Below are 16,972 nucleotides of genomic sequence, written 5' to 3'. Positions count from 1 at the left end.
TGATTGTCGACAAGGAGTGAAATGGACCAATTTGTGACCGCCCTTTCAATTTAAGACGTTAAAAACACACGGAATTTGCATTCGTAATACCAGAGCATCGGAACTACTTGGAACTCTTGTGTATATGAACGTGTCCGCGCCTTTGTACTCTGGTACCTTCGCCGCTACAAACCAACCAACCATCGTGCCCGTGCACATCAGAGTCGCAAAGAATGGAGAATAGCCAGGCTTGGTCGTGTGTGCAGCCGTAGCTCAGCTGGCAGATCGTTCGCTTAGCTTGTGAAAGGTCTCGGGTTCAATCCCCGGCTCCTCCATGTTTTGTGGTCAGTGCATGGTAAGTGTTGGTCGCGGCGAACATAAAGGCACGCAAGAAGTTGCAAAACCAGCGTCACAGACTGATATGATGTATAGTGTCATCAGGAGAGCCAGATGTAAGTGTGGGGACCGGCTGTTATCGAGGTGTCATCGAGTGCAGATCTGTCTTAGGTATCACGGCACAACGTCATTGAAGTCTACAGAGTGGACAACACGTTCGTCTTACTCAGAGCGGTGTCCGAACTCTATTTTCGACGTTATGCGTGCCACTTTCATTGTGGCCAACTACGATTCGATACAGAATGCACCAAACCTGAAAGACACCCTCACTGATACATAGAAAGTGTCGTTTGTCTGCGGAATAATGGGAGTGCAAGGGTCTGTGACGTTGATATGGCTGTATGTAGCACTGTTAGTCAACGAGGGGGTGGGCGTAGCTCAGATGGTAGAGCGCTCGCTTAGCGTGCGAGAGGTACTGGGATCGATACCCAGCGCCTCCAGAATTTTTAACACACCTACAAGCAAACCTTGCCATGCAAGTGGAATAATTCCCAACCAGCAGAGGTGTCTAGGCAGATACAAGCGAACGATTAGCATCCACAATTGTCAAGCGTGCTTTTATTCGTGCTCAGGAAGCACCCTCCTCCCACACCTACACTTAATTTAGAAACAGTACAAATGTTCCCCTAAGATTCTCAAGCCTACGTCGGAAAGATCTGCCTTGCGCCGAGTTCACGTAAATCCCACTGCACGTTCCCATTCTTTGCGTGCAGTCGGCTGCTACTGGTGTTGCTGGTTGTGACTGCTGATAACAGATGCCGTAGCAACCAATACATGGAGTGAGTTGTATGTTTTGCGATAGTCTGTCTCTGACAAGCAAGCACAGGTGATATAGGTGCGAACACAGGAAGCTTGCAGCCCCTCGTTGCCTGCAGACACAGAGCAGCCACACTAGGCGAGCGGCCTAAGCCGTAGGCGAAATGTGCTCATTCGCTTTGGCGCGAGGTCGAACTATAGATAAGGCTGTCACTAGCGTGAGCGTCGTGTAAAGTCGGAAAAGTCGGCTGCAGGGGTGATTGCCAAGTTTGGGCAGCGTTTCGTAGTATATCAGTGCAATGAAGACGTGTCCCAGTGTTTCGCAGTTGGACGACAAGAGTTTTACACAGTAGCAAAGAGCGAGGCACTGAGTTGGCATGAACAATGGAGAGCACAATGGGGCTCGAGATGTGCTTGTTACCTCAGGTGCTGTGTGATTGTCGACAAGGAGTGAAATGGACCAATTTGTGACCGCCCTTTCAATTTAAGACGTTAAAAACAGACGGAATTTGCATTCGTAATACCAGAGCATCGGAACTACTTGGAACTCTTGTGTATATGAACGTGTCCGCGCCTTTGTACTCTGGTACCTTCGCCGCTACAAACCAACCATCGTGCCCGTGCACAACAGAGTCGCAAAGAATGGAGAATAGCCAGGCTTGGTCGTGTGTGCAGCCGTAGCTCAGTTGGCAGATCGTTCGCTTAGCGTATGAATGGTCTCGGGTTCAATCCCCGGCTCCTCCATGTTTTGTGGTCAGTGCATGGTAAGTGTTGGTCGCGGCGAACATAAAGGCACGCAAGAAGTTGCAAAATCAGCGTCACAGACTGATATGATGTATAGTGTCATCAGGAGTGCCAGATGTAAGTGTGGGGACCGGCTGTTATCGAGGTGTCATCGAGTGCAGATCTGTCTTAGGTATCACGGCATAACGTCATTGAAGTCTAGAGAGTGGACAACACGTTCGTCTTACTCAGAGCGGTGTCCGAACTCTATTTTCGACGTTATGCGTGCCACTTTCATTGTGGCCAACTACGATTCGATACAGAATGCACGAAACCTGAAAGACACCCTCACTGATACATAGAAAGTGTCGTTTGTCTGCGGAATAATGGGAGTGCAAGGGTCTGTGACGTTGATATGGCTGTATGTAGCACTATTAGTCAACGGGGGGGTGGGCGTAGCTCAGATGGTAGAGCGCTCGCTTAGCGTGCGAGAGGTACTGGGATCGATACCCAGCGCCTCCAGAATTTTTAACACACCTACAAGCGCACCTTGCCATGCAAGTGGAATAATTCCCAACCAGCAGAGGTGTCTAGGCAGATACAAGCGAACGATTAGCATCCACAATTGTCAAGCGTGCTTTTATTCGTGCGCAGGAAGCACCCTCCTCCCACACCTACACTTAATTTAGAAACAGTACAAATGTTCCCATAAGATTCTCAAGCCTACGTCGGAAAGATCTGCCTTGCGCCGAGTTCACGTAAATCCCACTGCACGTTCCCATTCTTTGCGTGCAGTCGGCTGCTACTGGTGTTGCTGGTTGTGACTGCTGATAACAGATGCCGTAGCAATCAATTCATGGAGTGAGTTGTATGTTTTGCGATAGTCTGTCTCTGACAAGCAAGCACAGGTGATATAGGTGCGAACACAGGAAGCTTGCAGCCCCTCGTTGCCTGCAGACACAGAGCAGCCACACTAGGAGAGCGGCCTAAGCCGTAGGCGAAATGTGCTCATTCGCTTTGGCGCGACGTCAAACTATAAATAAGGCTGTCACTAGCGTGAGCGTCGTGTAAAGTCGGAAAAGTCGGCTGCATGGGTGATTGCCAAGTTTGGGCAGCGTTTCGTAGTATATCAGTGCAATGAAGACGTGTCCCAGTGTTTCGCAGTTGGACGACAAGAGTTTTACACAGTAGCAAAGAGCGAGGCACTGAGTTGGCATGAACAATGGAGAGCACAATGGGGCTCGAGATGTGCTTGTTACCTCAGGTGCTGTGTGATTGTCGACAAGGAGTGAAATGGACCAATTTGTGACCGCCCTTTCAATTTAAGACGTTAAAAACAGACGGAATTTGCATTCATAATACCAGAGCATCGGAACTACTTGGAACTCTTGTGTATATGAACGTGTCCGCGCCTTTGTACTCTGGTACCTTCGCCGCTACAAACCAACCAACCGTCGTGCCCGTCCACATCAGAGTCGCAAAGAATGGAGAATAGCCATGCTTGGTTGTGTGTGCAGCCGTAGCTCAGTTGGCAGATCGTTCGCTTAGCGTGTGAAAGGTCTCGGGTTCAATCCCCGGCTCCTCAATGTTTTTTGGTCAGTGCATGGTAAGTGTTGGTCGCGGCGAACATAAAGGCACGCAAGAAGTTGCAAAACCAGCGTCACAGACTGATATGATGTATACTGTCATCAGGAGAGCCACATGTAAGTGTGGGGACCGGCTGTTACCGAGGTGTCATCGAGTGCAGATCTGTCTTAGGTATCACGGCATAACGTCATTGAAGTCTAGAGAGTGGACAACACGTTCGTCTTACTCAGAGCGGTGTCCGAACTCTATTTTCGACGTTATGCGTGCCACTTTCATTGTGGCCAACTACGATTCGATACTGAATGCACGAAACCTGAAAGACACCCTCACTGATACATAGAAAGTGTCGTTTGTCTGCGGAATAATGGGAGTGCAAGGGTCTGTGACGTTGATATGGCTGTATGTAGCACTATTATTCAACGGGGGGTGGGCGTAGCTCACATGGTAGAGCGCTCGCTTAGCGTGCGAGAGGTACTGGGATCGATACCCAGCGCCTCCAGAATTTTTAACACACCTACAAGCGCACCTTGCCATGCAAGTGGAATAATTCCCAACCAGCAGAGGTGTCTAGGCAGATACAAGCGAACGATTAGCATCCACAATTGTCAAGCGTGCTTTTATTCGTGCGCAGGAAGCACCCTCCTCCCACACCTACACTTAATTTAGAAACAGTACAAATGTTCCCATAAGATTCTCAAGCCTACGTCGGAAAGATCTGCCTTGCGCCGAGTTCACGTAAATCCCACTGCACGTTCCCATTCTTTGCGTGCAGTCGGCTGCTACTGGTGTTGCTGGTTGTGACTGCTGATAACAGATGCCGTAGCAATCAATTCATGGAGTGAGTTGTATGTTTTGCGATAGTCTGTCTCTGACAAGCAAGCACAGGTGATATAGGTGCGAACACAGGAAGCTTGCAGCCCCTCGTTGCCTGCAGACACAGAGCAGCCACACTAGGAGAGCGGCCTAAGCCGTAGGCGAAATGTGCTCATTCGCTTTGGCGCGACGTCAAACTATAAATAAGGCTGTCACTAGCGTGAGCGTCGTGTAAAGTCGGAAAAGTCGGCTGCATGGGTGATTGCCAAGTTTGGGCAGCGTTTCGTAGTATATCAGTGCAATGAAGACGTGTCCCAGTGTTTCGCAGTTGGACGACAAGAGTTTTACACAGTAGCAAAGAGCGAGGCACTGAGTTGGCATGAACAATGGAGAGCACAATGGGGCTCGAGATGTGCTTGTTACCTCAGGTGCTGTGTGATTGTCGACAAGGAGTGAAATGGACCAATTTGTGACCGCCCTTTCAATTTAAGACGTTAAAAACAGACGGAATTTGCATTCATAATACCAGAGCATCGGAACTACTTGGAACTCTTGTGTATATGAACGTGTCCGCGCCTTTGTACTCTGGTACCTTCGCCGCTACAAACCAACCAACCGTCGTGCCCGTCCACATCAGAGTCGCAAAGAATGGAGAATAGCCATGCTTGGTTGTGTGTGCAGCCGTAGCTCAGTTGGCAGATCGTTCGCTTAGCGTGTGAAAGGTCTCGGGTTCAATCCCCGGCTCCTCAATGTTTTTTGGTCAGTGCATGGTAAGTGTTGGTCGCGGCGAACATAAAGGCACGCAAGAAGTTGCAAAACCAGCGTCACAGACTGATATGATGTATACTGTCATCAGGAGAGCCACATGTAAGTGTGGGGACCGGCTGTTACCGAGGTGTCATCGAGTGCAGATCTGTCTTAGGTATCACGGCATAACGTCATTGAAGTCTAGAGAGTGGACAACACGTTCGTCTTACTCAGAGCGGTGTCCGAACTCTATTTTCGACGTTATGCGTGCCACTTTCATTGTGGCCAACTACGATTCGATACTGAATGCACGAAACCTGAAAGACACCCTCACTGATACATAGAAAGTGTCGTTTGTCTGCGGAATAATGGGAGTGCATGGGTCTGTGACGTTGATATGGCTGTATGTAGCACTGTTATTCAACGGGGGGTGGGCGTAGCTCAGATGGTAGAGCGCTCGCTTAGCGTGCGAGAGGTACTGGGATCGATACCCAGCGCCTCCAGAATTTTTAACACACCTACAAGCGCACCTTGCCATGCAAGTGGAATAATTCCCAACCAGCAGAGGTGTCTAGGCAGATACAAGCGAACGATTAGCATCCACAATTGTCAAGCGTGCTTTTATTCGTGCTCAGGAAGCCCCCTCTCCCACACCTACACTTAATTTAGAAACAGTACAAATGTTCCCATAAGATTCTCAAGCCTACGTCGGAAAGATCTGCCTTGCGCCGAGTTCACGTAAATCCCACTGCACGTTCCCATTCTTTTTGTGCAGTCGGCTGCTACTGGTGTTGCTGGTTGTGACTGCTGATAACAGATGCCGTAGCAATCAATTCATGGTGTGAGTTGTATGTTTTGCGATAGTCTGTCTCTGACAAGCAAGCACAGGTGATATAGGTGCGAACACAGGAAGCTTGCAGCCCCTCGTTGCCTGCAGACACAGAGCAGCCACACTAGGAGAGCGGCCTAAGCCGTAGGCGAAATGTGCTCATTCGTTTGGCGCGACGTCGAACTATAAATAAGGCTGTCACTAGCGTGAGCGTCGCGTAAAGTCGGCTGCAGGGGTGATTGCCAAGTTTGGGCAGCGTTTCGTAGTATATCAGTGCAATGAAGACGTGTCCCAGTGTTTCGCAGTTGGACGACAAGAGTTTTACACAGTAGCAAAGAGCGAGGCACTGAGTTGGCATGAACAATGGAGAGCACAATGGGGCTCGAGATGTGCTTGTTACCTCAGGTGCTGTGTGATTGTCGACAAGGAGTGAAGTGGACCAATTTGTGACCGCCCTTTCAATTTAAGACGTTAAAAACAGACGGAATTTGCATTCGTAATACCAGAGCATCGGAACTACTTGGAACTCTTGTGTATATGAACGTGTCCGCGCCTTTGTACTCTGGTACCTTCGCCGCTACAAACCAACCAACCATCGTGCCCGTGCACATCAGATTCGCAAAGAATGGAGAATAGCCAGGCTTGGTCGTGTGTGCAGCCGTAGCTCAGTTGGCAGATCGTTCGCTTAGCGTGTGAAAGCCTCGGGTTCAATCCCCGGCTCCTCCATGTTTTGTGGTCAGTGCATGGTAAGTGTTGGTCGCGGCGAACATAAAGACACGCAAGAAGTTGCAAAACCAGCGTCACAGACTGATATGATGTATACTGTCATCAGGAGAGCCACATGTAAGTGTGGGGACCGGCTGTTACCGAGGTGTCATCGAGTGCAGATCTGTCTTAGGTATCACGGCATAACGTCATTGAAGTCTAGAGAGTGGACAACACGTTCGTCTTACTCAGAGCGGTGTCCGAACTCTATTTTCGACGTTATGCGTGCCACTTTCATTGTGGCCAACTACGATTCGATACAGAATGCACGAAACCTGAAAGACACCCTCACTGATACATAGAAAGTGTCGTTTGTCTGCGGAATAATGGGAGTGCAAGGGTCTGTGACGTTGATATGGCTGTATGTAGCACTATTAGTCAACGGGGGGGTGGGCGTAGCTTACATGATAGAGCGCTCGCTTAGCGTGCGAGAGGTACTGGGATCGATACCCAGCGCCTCCAGAATTTTTAACACACCTACAAGCGCACCTTGCCATGCAAGTGGAATAATTCCCAACCAGCAGAGGTGTCTAGGCAGATACAAGCGAACGATTAGCATCCACAATTGTCAAGCGTGCTTTTATCCATGCGCAGGAAGCACCCTCCTCCCACACCTACACTTAATTTAGAAACAGTACAAATGTTCCCATAAGATTCTCAAGCCTACGTCGGAAAGATCTGCCTTGCGCCGAGTTCACGTAAATCCCACTGCACGTTCCCATTCTTTGCGTGCAGTCGGCTGCTACTGGTGTTGCTGGTTGTGACTGCTGATAACAGATGCCGTAGCAATCAATTCATGGAGTGAGTTGTATGTTTTGCGATAGTCTGTCTCTGACAAGCAAGCACAGGTGATATAGGTGCGATCACAGGAAGCTTGCAGCCCCTCGTTGCCTGCAGACACAGAGCAGCCACACTAGGAGAGCGGCCTAAGCCGTAGGCGAAATGTGCTCATTCGCTTTGGCGCGACGTCGAACTATAAATAAGGCTGTCACTAGCGTGAGCGTTGCGTGAGCGTCGTGTAAAGTCGGCTGCAGGGGTGATTGCCAAGTTTGGGCAGCGTTTCGTAGTATATCAGTGCAATGAAGACGTGTCCCAGTGTTTCGCAGTTGGACGACAAGAGTTTTACACAGTAGCAAAGAGCGAGGCACTGAGTTGGCATGAACAATGGAGAGCACAATGGGGCTCGAGATGTGCTAGTTACCTCAGGTGCTGTGTGATTGTCGACAAGGAGTGAAATGGACCAATTTGTGACCGCCCTTTCAATTTAAGACGTTAAAAACAGACGGAATTTGCATTCGTAATACCAGAGCATAGGAACTACTTGGAACTCTTGTGTATATGAACGTGTCCGCGCCTTTGTACTCTGGTACCTTCGCCGCTACAAACCAACCAACCATCGTGCCCGTGCACATCAGAGTCGCAAAGAATGGAGAATAGCCAGGCTTGGTCGTGTGTGCAGCCGTAGCTCAGTTGGCAGATCGTTCGCTTAGCGTGTGAAAGGTCTCGGGTTCAATTCCCGGCACCTCCATGTTCTATGGTCAGTGCATGGTAAGTGTTGTTCGCGGCGAACATAAAGGCACGCAAGAAGTTGCAAAACCAGCGTCACAGACTGATATGATGTATACTGTCATCAGGAGAGCCAGATGTAAGTGTGGGGACCGGCTGTTATCGAGGTGTCATCGAGTGCAGATCTGTCTTAGGTATCACGGCATAACGTCATTGAAGTCTAGAGAGTGGACAACACGTTCGTCTTACTCAGAGCTGTGTCCGAACTCTATTTTCGACGTTATGCGTGCCACTTTCATTGTGGCCAACTACGATTCGATACAGAATGCACGAAACCTGAAAGACACCCTCACTGATACATAGAAAGTGTCGTTTGTCTGCGGAATAATGGGAGTGCAAGGGTCTGTGACGTTGATATGGCTGTATGTAGCACTATTAGTCAACGGGGGGGTGGGCGTAGCTCAGATGGTAGAGCGCTCGCTTAGCGTGCGAGAGGTACTGGGATCGATACCCAGCGCCTCCAGAATTTTTAACACACCTACAAGCGCACCTTGCCATGCAAGTGGAATAATTCCCAACCAGCAGAGGTGTCTAGGCAGATACAAGCGAACGATTAGCATCCACAATTGTCAAGCGTGCTTTTATTCGTGCGCAGGAAGCACCCTCCTCCCACACCTACACTTAATTTAGAAACAGTACAAATGTTCCCATAAGATTCTCAAGCCTACGTCGGAAAGATCTGCCTTGCGCCGAGTTCACGTAAATCCCACTGCACGTTCCCATTCTTTGCGTGCAGTCGGCTGCTACTGGTGTTGCTGGTTGTGACTGCTGATAACAGATGCCGTAGCAATCAATTCATGGAGTGAGTTGTATGTTTTGCGATAGTCTGTCTCTGACAAGCAGGCCCAGGTGATATAGGTGCGAACACAGGAAGCTTGCAGCCCCTCGTTGCCTGCAGACACAGAGCAGCCACACTAGGAGAGCGGCCTAAGCCGTAGGCGAAATGTGCTCATTCGCTTTGGCGCGACGTCGAACTATAAATAAGGCTGTCACTAGCGTGAGCGTCGTGTAAAGTAGGAAAAGTCGGCTGCAGGGGTGATTGCCAAGTTTGGGCAGCGTTTCGTAGTATATCAGTGCAATGAAGACGTGTCCCAGTGTTTCGCAGTTGGACGACAAGAGTTTTACACAGTAGCAAAGAGCGAGGCACTGAGTTGGCATGAACAATGGAGAGCACAATGGGGCTCGAGATGTGCTTGTTACCTCAGGTGCTGTGTGATTGTCGACAAGGAGTGAAATGGACCAATTTGTGAACGCCCTTTCAATTTAAGACGTTAAAAACAGACGGAATTTGCAATCGTAATACCAGAGCATCGGAACTACTTGGAACTCTTGTGTATATGAACGTGTCCGCGCCTTTGTACTCTGGTACCTTCGCCGCTACAAACCAACCAACCATCGTGCCCGTGCACATCGGAGTCGCAAAGAATGGAGAATAGCCAGGCTTGGTCGTGTGTGCAGCCGTAGCTCAGTTGGCAGATCGTTCGCTTAGTCTGTGAAAGGTCTCGGGTTCAATCCCCGGCTCCTCCATGTTTTGTGGTCAGTGCATGGTAAGTGTTGGACAAGGCGAACGTAAAGGCACGCAAGAAGTTGCAAAACCAGCGTCACAGACTGATATGATGTATACTGTCATCAGGAGAGCCAGATGTAAGTGTGGGGACCGGCTGTTATCGAGGTGTCATCGAGTGCAGATCTGTCTTAGTTATCACGGCATAACGTCATTGAAGTCTAGAGAGTGGACAACACGTTCGTCTTACTCAGAGCGGTGTCCGAACTCTATTTTCGACGTTATGCGTGCCACTTTCATTGTGGCCAACTACGATTCGATACAGAATGCACGAAACCTGAAAGACACCCTCACTGATACATAGAAAGTGTCGTTTGTCTGCGGAATAATGGGAGTGCAAGGGTCTGTGACGTTGATATGGCTGTATGTAGCACTATTAGTCAACGGGGGGGTGGGCGTAGCTCAGATGGTAGAGCGGTCGCTTAGCGTGCGAGAGGTACTGGGATCGATACCCAGCGCCTCCAGAATTTTTAACACACCTACAAGCGCACCTTGCCATGCAAGTGGATTAATTCCCAAGCAGCAGAGGTGTCTAGGCAGATACAAGCGAACGATTAGCATCCACAATTGTCAAGCGTGCTTTTATTCGTGCGCAGGAAGCACCCTCCTCCCACACCTACACTTAATTTAGAAACAGTACAAATGTTCCCATAAGATTCTAAAGCCTACGTCGGAAAGATCTGCCTTGCGCCGAGTTCACGTAAATCCCACTGCACGTTCCCATTCTTTGCGTGCAGTCGGCTGCTACTGGTGTTGCTGGTTGTGACTGCTGATAACAGATGCCGTAGCAATCAATTCATGGAGTGAGTTGTATGTTTTGCGATAGTCTGTCTCTGACAAGCAAGCACAGGTGATATAGGTGCGAACACAGGAAGCTTGCAGCCCCTCCTTGCCTGCAGACACAGAGCAGCCACACTAGGTGAGCGGCCTAAGCCGTAGGCGAAATGTGCTCATTTGCTTTGGCGCGACGTCAAACTATAAATAAGGCTGTCACTAGCGTGAGCGTCGTGGAAAGTCGGAAAAGTCGGCTGCAGGGGTGATTGCCAAGTTTGGGCAGCGTTTCGTAGTATATCAGTGCAATGAAGACGTGTCCCAGTGTTTCGCAGTTGGACGACAAGAGTTTTACACAGTAGCAAAGAGCGAGGCACTGAGTTGGCATGAACAATGGAGAGCACAATGGGGCTCGAGATGTGCTTGTTACCTCAGGTGCTGTGTGATTGTCGACAAGGAGTGAAATGGACCAATTTGTGACCGCCCTTTCAATTTAAGACGTTAAAAACAGACGGAATTTGCATTCGTAATACCAGAGCATCGGAACTACTTGGAACTCTTGTGTATATGAACGTGTCCGCGCCTTTGTACTCTGGTACGTTCGCCGCTACAAACCAACCAACCATCGTGCCCGTGCACAACAGAGTCGCAAAGAATGGACAATAGCCAGACTTGGTCGTGTGTGCAGCCGTAGCTCAGTTGGCAGATCGTTCGCTTAGCGTGTGAAAGGTCTCGAGTTCAATCCCCGGCTCCTCCATGTTTTGTGGTCAGTGCATGGTAAGTGTTGGTCGCGGCGAACATAAAGGCACGCAAGAAGTTGCAAAACCAGCGTCACAGACTGATATGATGTATACTGTCATCAGGAGAGCCAGATGTAAGTGTGGGGACCGGCTGTTATCGAGGTGTCATCGAGTGCAGATCTGTCTTAGTTATCACGGCATAACGTCATTGAAGTCTAGAGAGTGGACAACACGTTCGTCTTACTCAGAGCGGTGTCCGAACTCTATTTTCGACGTTATGCGTGCCACTTTCATTGTGGCCAACTACGATTCGATACAGAATGCACGAAACCTGAAAGACACCCTCACTGATACATAGAAAGTGTCGTTTGTCTGCGGAATAATGGGAGTGCAAGGGTCTGTGACGTTGATATGGCTGTATGTAGCACTATTAGTCAACGGGGGGGTGGGCGTAGCTCACATGGTAGAGCGCTCGCTTAGCGTGCGAGAGGTACTGGGATCGATACCCAGCGCCTCCAGAATTTTTAACACACCTACAAGCGCACCTTGCCATGCAAGTGGAATAATTCCCAACCAGCAGAGGTGTCTAGGCAGATACAAGCGAACGATTAGCATCCACAATTGTCAAGCGTGCTTTTATTCGTGCGCAGGAAGCACCCTCCTCCCATACCTACACTTAATTAAGAAACAGTACAAATGTTCCCATAAGATTCTCAAGCCTACGTCGGAAAGATCTGCCTTGCGCCGAGTTCACGTAAATCCCACTGCACGTTCCCATTCTTTGCGTGCAGTCGGCTGCTTCTGGTGTTGCTGGTTGTGACTGCTGATAACAGATGCCGTAGCAATCAATTCATGGAGTGAGTTGTATGTTTTGCGATAGTCTGTCTCTGACAAGCAAGCACAGGTGATATAGGTGCGAACACAGGAAGCTTGCAGCCCCTCGTTGCCTGCAGACACAGAGCAGCCACACTAGGAGAGCGGCCTAAGCCGTAGGCGAAATGTGCTCATTCGCTTTGGCGCGACGTCGAACTATAAATAAGGCTGTCACTAGCGTGAGCGTCGTGGAAAGTCGGAAAAGTCGGCTGCAGGGGTGATTGCCAAGTTTGGGCAGCGTTTCGTAGTATATCAGTGCAATGAAGACGTGTCCCAGTGTTTCGCAGTTGGACGACAAGAGTTTTACACAGTAGCAAAGAGCGAGGCACTGAGTTGGCATGAACAATGGAGAGCACAATGGGGCTCGAGATGTGCTTGTTACCTCAGGTGCTGTGTGATTGTCGACAAGGAGTGAAATGGACCAATTTGTGACCGCCCTTTCAATTTAAGACGTTAAAAACAGACGGAATTTGCATTCGTAATACCAGAGCATCGGAACTACTTGGAACTCTTGTGTATATGAACGTGTCCGCGCCTTTGTACTCTGGTACGTTCGCCGCTACAAACCAACCAACCATCGTGCCCGTGCACAACAGAGTCGCAAAGAATGGAGAATAGCCAGGCTTGGTCGTGTGTGCAGCCGTAGCTCAGTTGGCAGATCGTTCGCTTAGCGTGTGAAAGGTCTCGGGTTCAATCCCCGGCTCCTCCATGTTTTGTGGTCAGTGCATGGTAAGTGTTGGTCGCGGCGAACATAAAGGCACGCAAGAAGTTGCAAAACCAGCGTCACAGACTGATATGATGTATACTGTCATCAGGAGAGCCAGATGTAAGTGTGGGGACCGGCTGTTATCGAGGTGTTATCGAGTGCAGATCTGTCTTAGGTATCACGGCATAACGTCATTGAAGTCTAGAGAGTGGACAACACGTTCGTCTTACTCAGAGCGGTGTCCGAACTCTATTTTCGACGTTATGCGTGCCACTTTCATTGTGGCCAACTACGATTCGATACAGAATGCACGAAACCTGAAAGACACCCTCACTGATACATACAAAGTGTCGTTTGTCTGCGGAATAATGGGAGTGCAAGGGTCTGTGACGTTGATATGGCTGTATGTAGCACTATTAGTCAACGGGGGGGTGGGCGTAGCTCACATGGTAGAGCGCTCGCTTAGCGTGCGAGAGGTACTGGGATCGATACCCAGCGCCTCCAGAATTTTTAACACACCTACAAGCGCACCTTGCCATGCAAGTGGAATAATTCCCAACCAGCGGAGGTGTCTAGGCAGATACAAGCGAACGATTAGCATCCACAATTGGCAAGCGTACTTTTAACCGTGCGCAGGAAGCACCCTCCTCCCACACCTACTCTTAATTTAGAAACAGTACAAATGTTCCCATAAGATTCTCAAGCCTACGTCGGAAAGATCTGCCTTGCGCCGAGTTCACGTAAATCCCACTGCACGTTCCCATTCTTTGCGTGCAGTCGGCTGCTACTGGTGTTGCTGGTTGTGACTGCTGATAACAGATGCCGTAGCAATCAATTCATGGAGTGAGTTGTATGTTTTGCGATAGTCTGTCTCTGACAAGCAAGCACAGGTGATATAGGTGCGAACACAGGAAGCTTGCAGCCCCTCGTTGCCTGCAGACACAGAGCAGCCACACTAGGAGAGCGGCCTAAGCCGTAGGCGAAATGTGCTCATTCGCTTTGGCGCGACGTCGAACTATAAATAAGGCTGTCACTAGCGTGAGCGTCGTGTAAAGTAGGAAAAGTCGGCTGCAGGGGTGATTGCCAAGTTTGCGCAGCGTTTCGTAGTATATCAGTGCAATGAAGACGTGTCCCAGTGTTTCGCAGTTGGACGACAAGAGTTTTACACAGTAGCAAAGAGCGAGGCACTGAGTTGGCATGAACAATGGAGAGCACAATGGGGCTCGAGATGTGCTAGTTACCTCAGGTGCTGTGTGATTGTCGACAAGGAGTGAAATGGACCAATTTGTGACCGCCCTTTCAATTTAAGACGTTAAAAACAGACGGAATTTGCATTCGTAATACCAGAGCATAGGAACTACTTGGAACTCTTGTGTATATGAACGTGTCCGCGCCTTTGTACTCTGGTACCTTCGCCGCTACAAACCAACCAACCATCGTGCCCGTGCACATCAGAGTCGCAAAGAATGGAGAATAGCCAGGCTTGGTCGTGTGTGCAGCCGTAGCTCAGTTGGCAGATCGTTCGCTTAGCGTGTGAAAGGTCTCGGGTTCAATTCCCGGCACCTCCATGTTCTATGGTCAGTGCATGGTAAGTGTTGTTCGCGGCGAACATAAAGGCACGCAAGAAGTTGCAAAACCAGCGTCACAGACTGATATGATGTATACTGTCATCAGGAGAGCCAGATGTAAGTGTGGGGACCGGCTGTTATCGAGGTGTCATCGAGTGCAGATCTGTCTTAGGTATCACGGCATAACGTCATTGAAGTCTAGAGAGTGGACAACACGTTCGTCTTACTCAGAGCGGTGTCCGAACTCTATTTTCGACGTTATGCGTGCCACTTTCATTGTGGCCAACTACGATTCGATACAGAATGCACGAAACCTGAAAGACACCCTCACTGATACATAGAAAGTGTCGTTTGTCTGCGGAATAATGGGAGTGCAAGGGTCTGTGACGTTGATATGGCTGTATGTAGCACTATTAGTCAACGGGGGGGTGGGCGTAGCTCAGATGGTAGAGCGCTCGCTTAGCGTGCGAGAGGTACTGGGATCGATACCCAGCGCCTCCAGAATTTTTAACACACCTACAAGCGCACCTTGCCATGCAAGTGGAATAATTCCCAACCAGCAGAGGTGTCTAGGCAGATACAAGCGAACGATTAGCATCGACAATTGTCAAGCGTGCTTTTATTCGTGCGCAGGAAGCACCCTCCTCCCACACCTACACTTAATTTAGAAACAGTACAAATGTTCCCATAAGATTCTCAAGCCTACGTCGGAAAGATCTGTCTTGCGCCGAGTTCACGTAAATCCCACTGCACGTTCCCATTCTTTGCGTGCAGTCGGCTGCTACTGGTGTTGCTGGTTGTGACTGCTGATAACAGATGCCGTAGCAATCAATTCATGGAGTGAGTTGTATGTTTTGCGATAGTCTGTCTCTGACAAGCAGGCACAGGTGATATAGGTGCGAACACAGGAAGCTTGCAGCCCCTCGTTGCCTGCAGACACAGAGCAGCCACACTAGGAGAGCGGCCTAAGCCGTAGGCGAAATGTGCTCATTCGCTTTGGCGCGACGTCGAACTATAAATAAGGCTGTCACTAGCGTGAGCGTTGCGTGAGCGTCGTGTAAAGTCGGCTGCAGGGGTGATTGCCAAGTTTGGGCAGCGTTTCGTAGTATATCAGTGCAATGAAGACGTGTCCCAGTGTTTCGCAGTTGGACGACAAGAGTTTTACACAGTAGCAAAGAGCGAGGCACTGAGTTGGCATGAACAATGGAGAGCACAATGGGGCTCGAGATGTGCTTGTTACCTCAGGTGCTGTGTGATTGTCGACAAGGAGTGAAATGGACCAATTTGTGACCGCCCTTTCAATTTAAGACGTTAAAAACAGACGGAATTTGCATTCGTAATACCAAGGCATCGGAACTACTTGGAACTCTTGTGTATATGAACGTGTCCGCGCCTTTGTACTCTGGTACCTTCGCCGCTACAAACCAACCAACCATCGTGCCCGTGCACATCAGAGTCGCAAAGAATGGAGAATAGCCAGGCTTGGTCTTGTGTGCAGCCGTAGCTCAGTTGGCAGATCGTTCGCTTAGCGTGTGAAAGGTCTCGGGTTCAATCCCCGGCTCCTCCATGTGTTTTGGTCAGTGCATGGTAAGTGTTGGTCGCGGCGAACATAAAGGCACGCAAGAAGTTGCAAAACCAGTGTCACAGACTGATATGATGTATAGTGTCATCAGGAGAGCCAGATGTAAGTGTGGGGACCGGCTGTTATCGAGGTGTCATCGAGTGCAGATCTGTCTTAGGTATCACGGCATAACGTCATTGAAGTCTAGAGAGTGGACAACACGTTCGTCTTACTCAGAGCGGTGTCCGAACTCTATTTTCGACGTTATGCGTGCCACTTTCATTGTGGCCAAGTACGATTCGATACAGAATGCACGAAACCTGAAAGACACCCTCACTGATACATACAAAGTGTCGTTTGTCTGCGGAATAATGGGAGTGCAAGGGTCTGTGACGTTGATATGGCTGTATGTAGCACTATTAGTCAACGGGCGGGTGGGCGTAGCTCAGATGGTAAAGCGCTCACTTAGCGTGCGAGAGGTACTGGGATCGATACCCAGCGCCTCCAGAATTTTTAACACACCTACAAGCGCACCTTGCCATGCAAGTGGAATAATTCCCAACCAGCAGAGGTGTCTAGGCAGATACAAGCGAACGATTAGCAACCACAATTGTCAAGCGTGCTTCTATTCGTGCGCAGGAAGCACCCTCCTCCAACACCTACACTTAATTTAGAAACAGTACAAATGTTCCCATAAGATTCTCAAGCCTACGTCGGAAAGATCTGCCTTGCGCCGAGTTCACGTAAATCCCACTGCACGTTCCCATTCTTTGCGTGCAGTCGGCTGCTACTGGTGTTGCTGGTTGTGACTGCTGATAACAGATGCCGTAGCAATCAATTCATGGAGTGAGTTGTATGTTTTGCGATAGTCTGTCTCTGACAAGCAAGCACAGGTGATATAGGTGCGAACACAGGAAGCTTGCAGCCCCTCGTTGCCTGCAGACACAGAGCAGCCACACTAGGAGAGCGGCCTAAGCCGTAGGCGAAATGTGCTCATTCGCTTTGGCGCGACCTCGAACTATAAATAT

The 16,972-nt window shown here is 49.5% G+C and overlaps 5 non-coding genes across 5 annotated transcripts; all 5 read left to right on the top strand.

The window, feature by feature from the left end:
• Positions 1 to 741: 741 nt before the first annotated feature.
• Positions 742 to 815, top strand: Trnaa-agc (transfer RNA alanine (anticodon AGC)). Its single transcript has one exon. It is a non-coding gene; the product is annotated as a tRNA-Ala (tRNA).
• Positions 816 to 2,302: 1,487 nt separating this feature from the next.
• Positions 2,303 to 2,376, top strand: Trnaa-agc (transfer RNA alanine (anticodon AGC)). The gene has a single exon. It is a non-coding gene; the product is annotated as a tRNA-Ala (tRNA).
• Positions 2,377 to 5,430: 3,054 nt separating this feature from the next.
• Positions 5,431 to 5,504, top strand: Trnaa-agc (transfer RNA alanine (anticodon AGC)). Its single transcript has one exon. It is a non-coding gene; the product is annotated as a tRNA-Ala (tRNA).
• Positions 5,505 to 8,550: 3,046 nt separating this feature from the next.
• Positions 8,551 to 8,624, top strand: Trnaa-agc (transfer RNA alanine (anticodon AGC)). The gene has a single exon. It is a non-coding gene; the product is annotated as a tRNA-Ala (tRNA).
• A 6,186-nt stretch (positions 8,625 to 14,810) lies between these two features.
• Positions 14,811 to 14,884, top strand: Trnaa-agc (transfer RNA alanine (anticodon AGC)). Its single transcript has one exon. It is a non-coding gene; the product is annotated as a tRNA-Ala (tRNA).
• The last annotated feature ends 2,088 nt before the right edge of the window (positions 14,885 to 16,972 follow it).

This window comes from Schistocerca gregaria, chromosome 11, assembly GCF_023897955.1.
Source record: "Schistocerca gregaria isolate iqSchGreg1 chromosome 11, iqSchGreg1.2, whole genome shotgun sequence".
NCBI lineage: Eukaryota > Metazoa > Arthropoda > Insecta > Orthoptera > Acrididae > Schistocerca > Schistocerca gregaria.
This window is presented reverse-complemented; position numbering and strand designations above follow the sequence as displayed.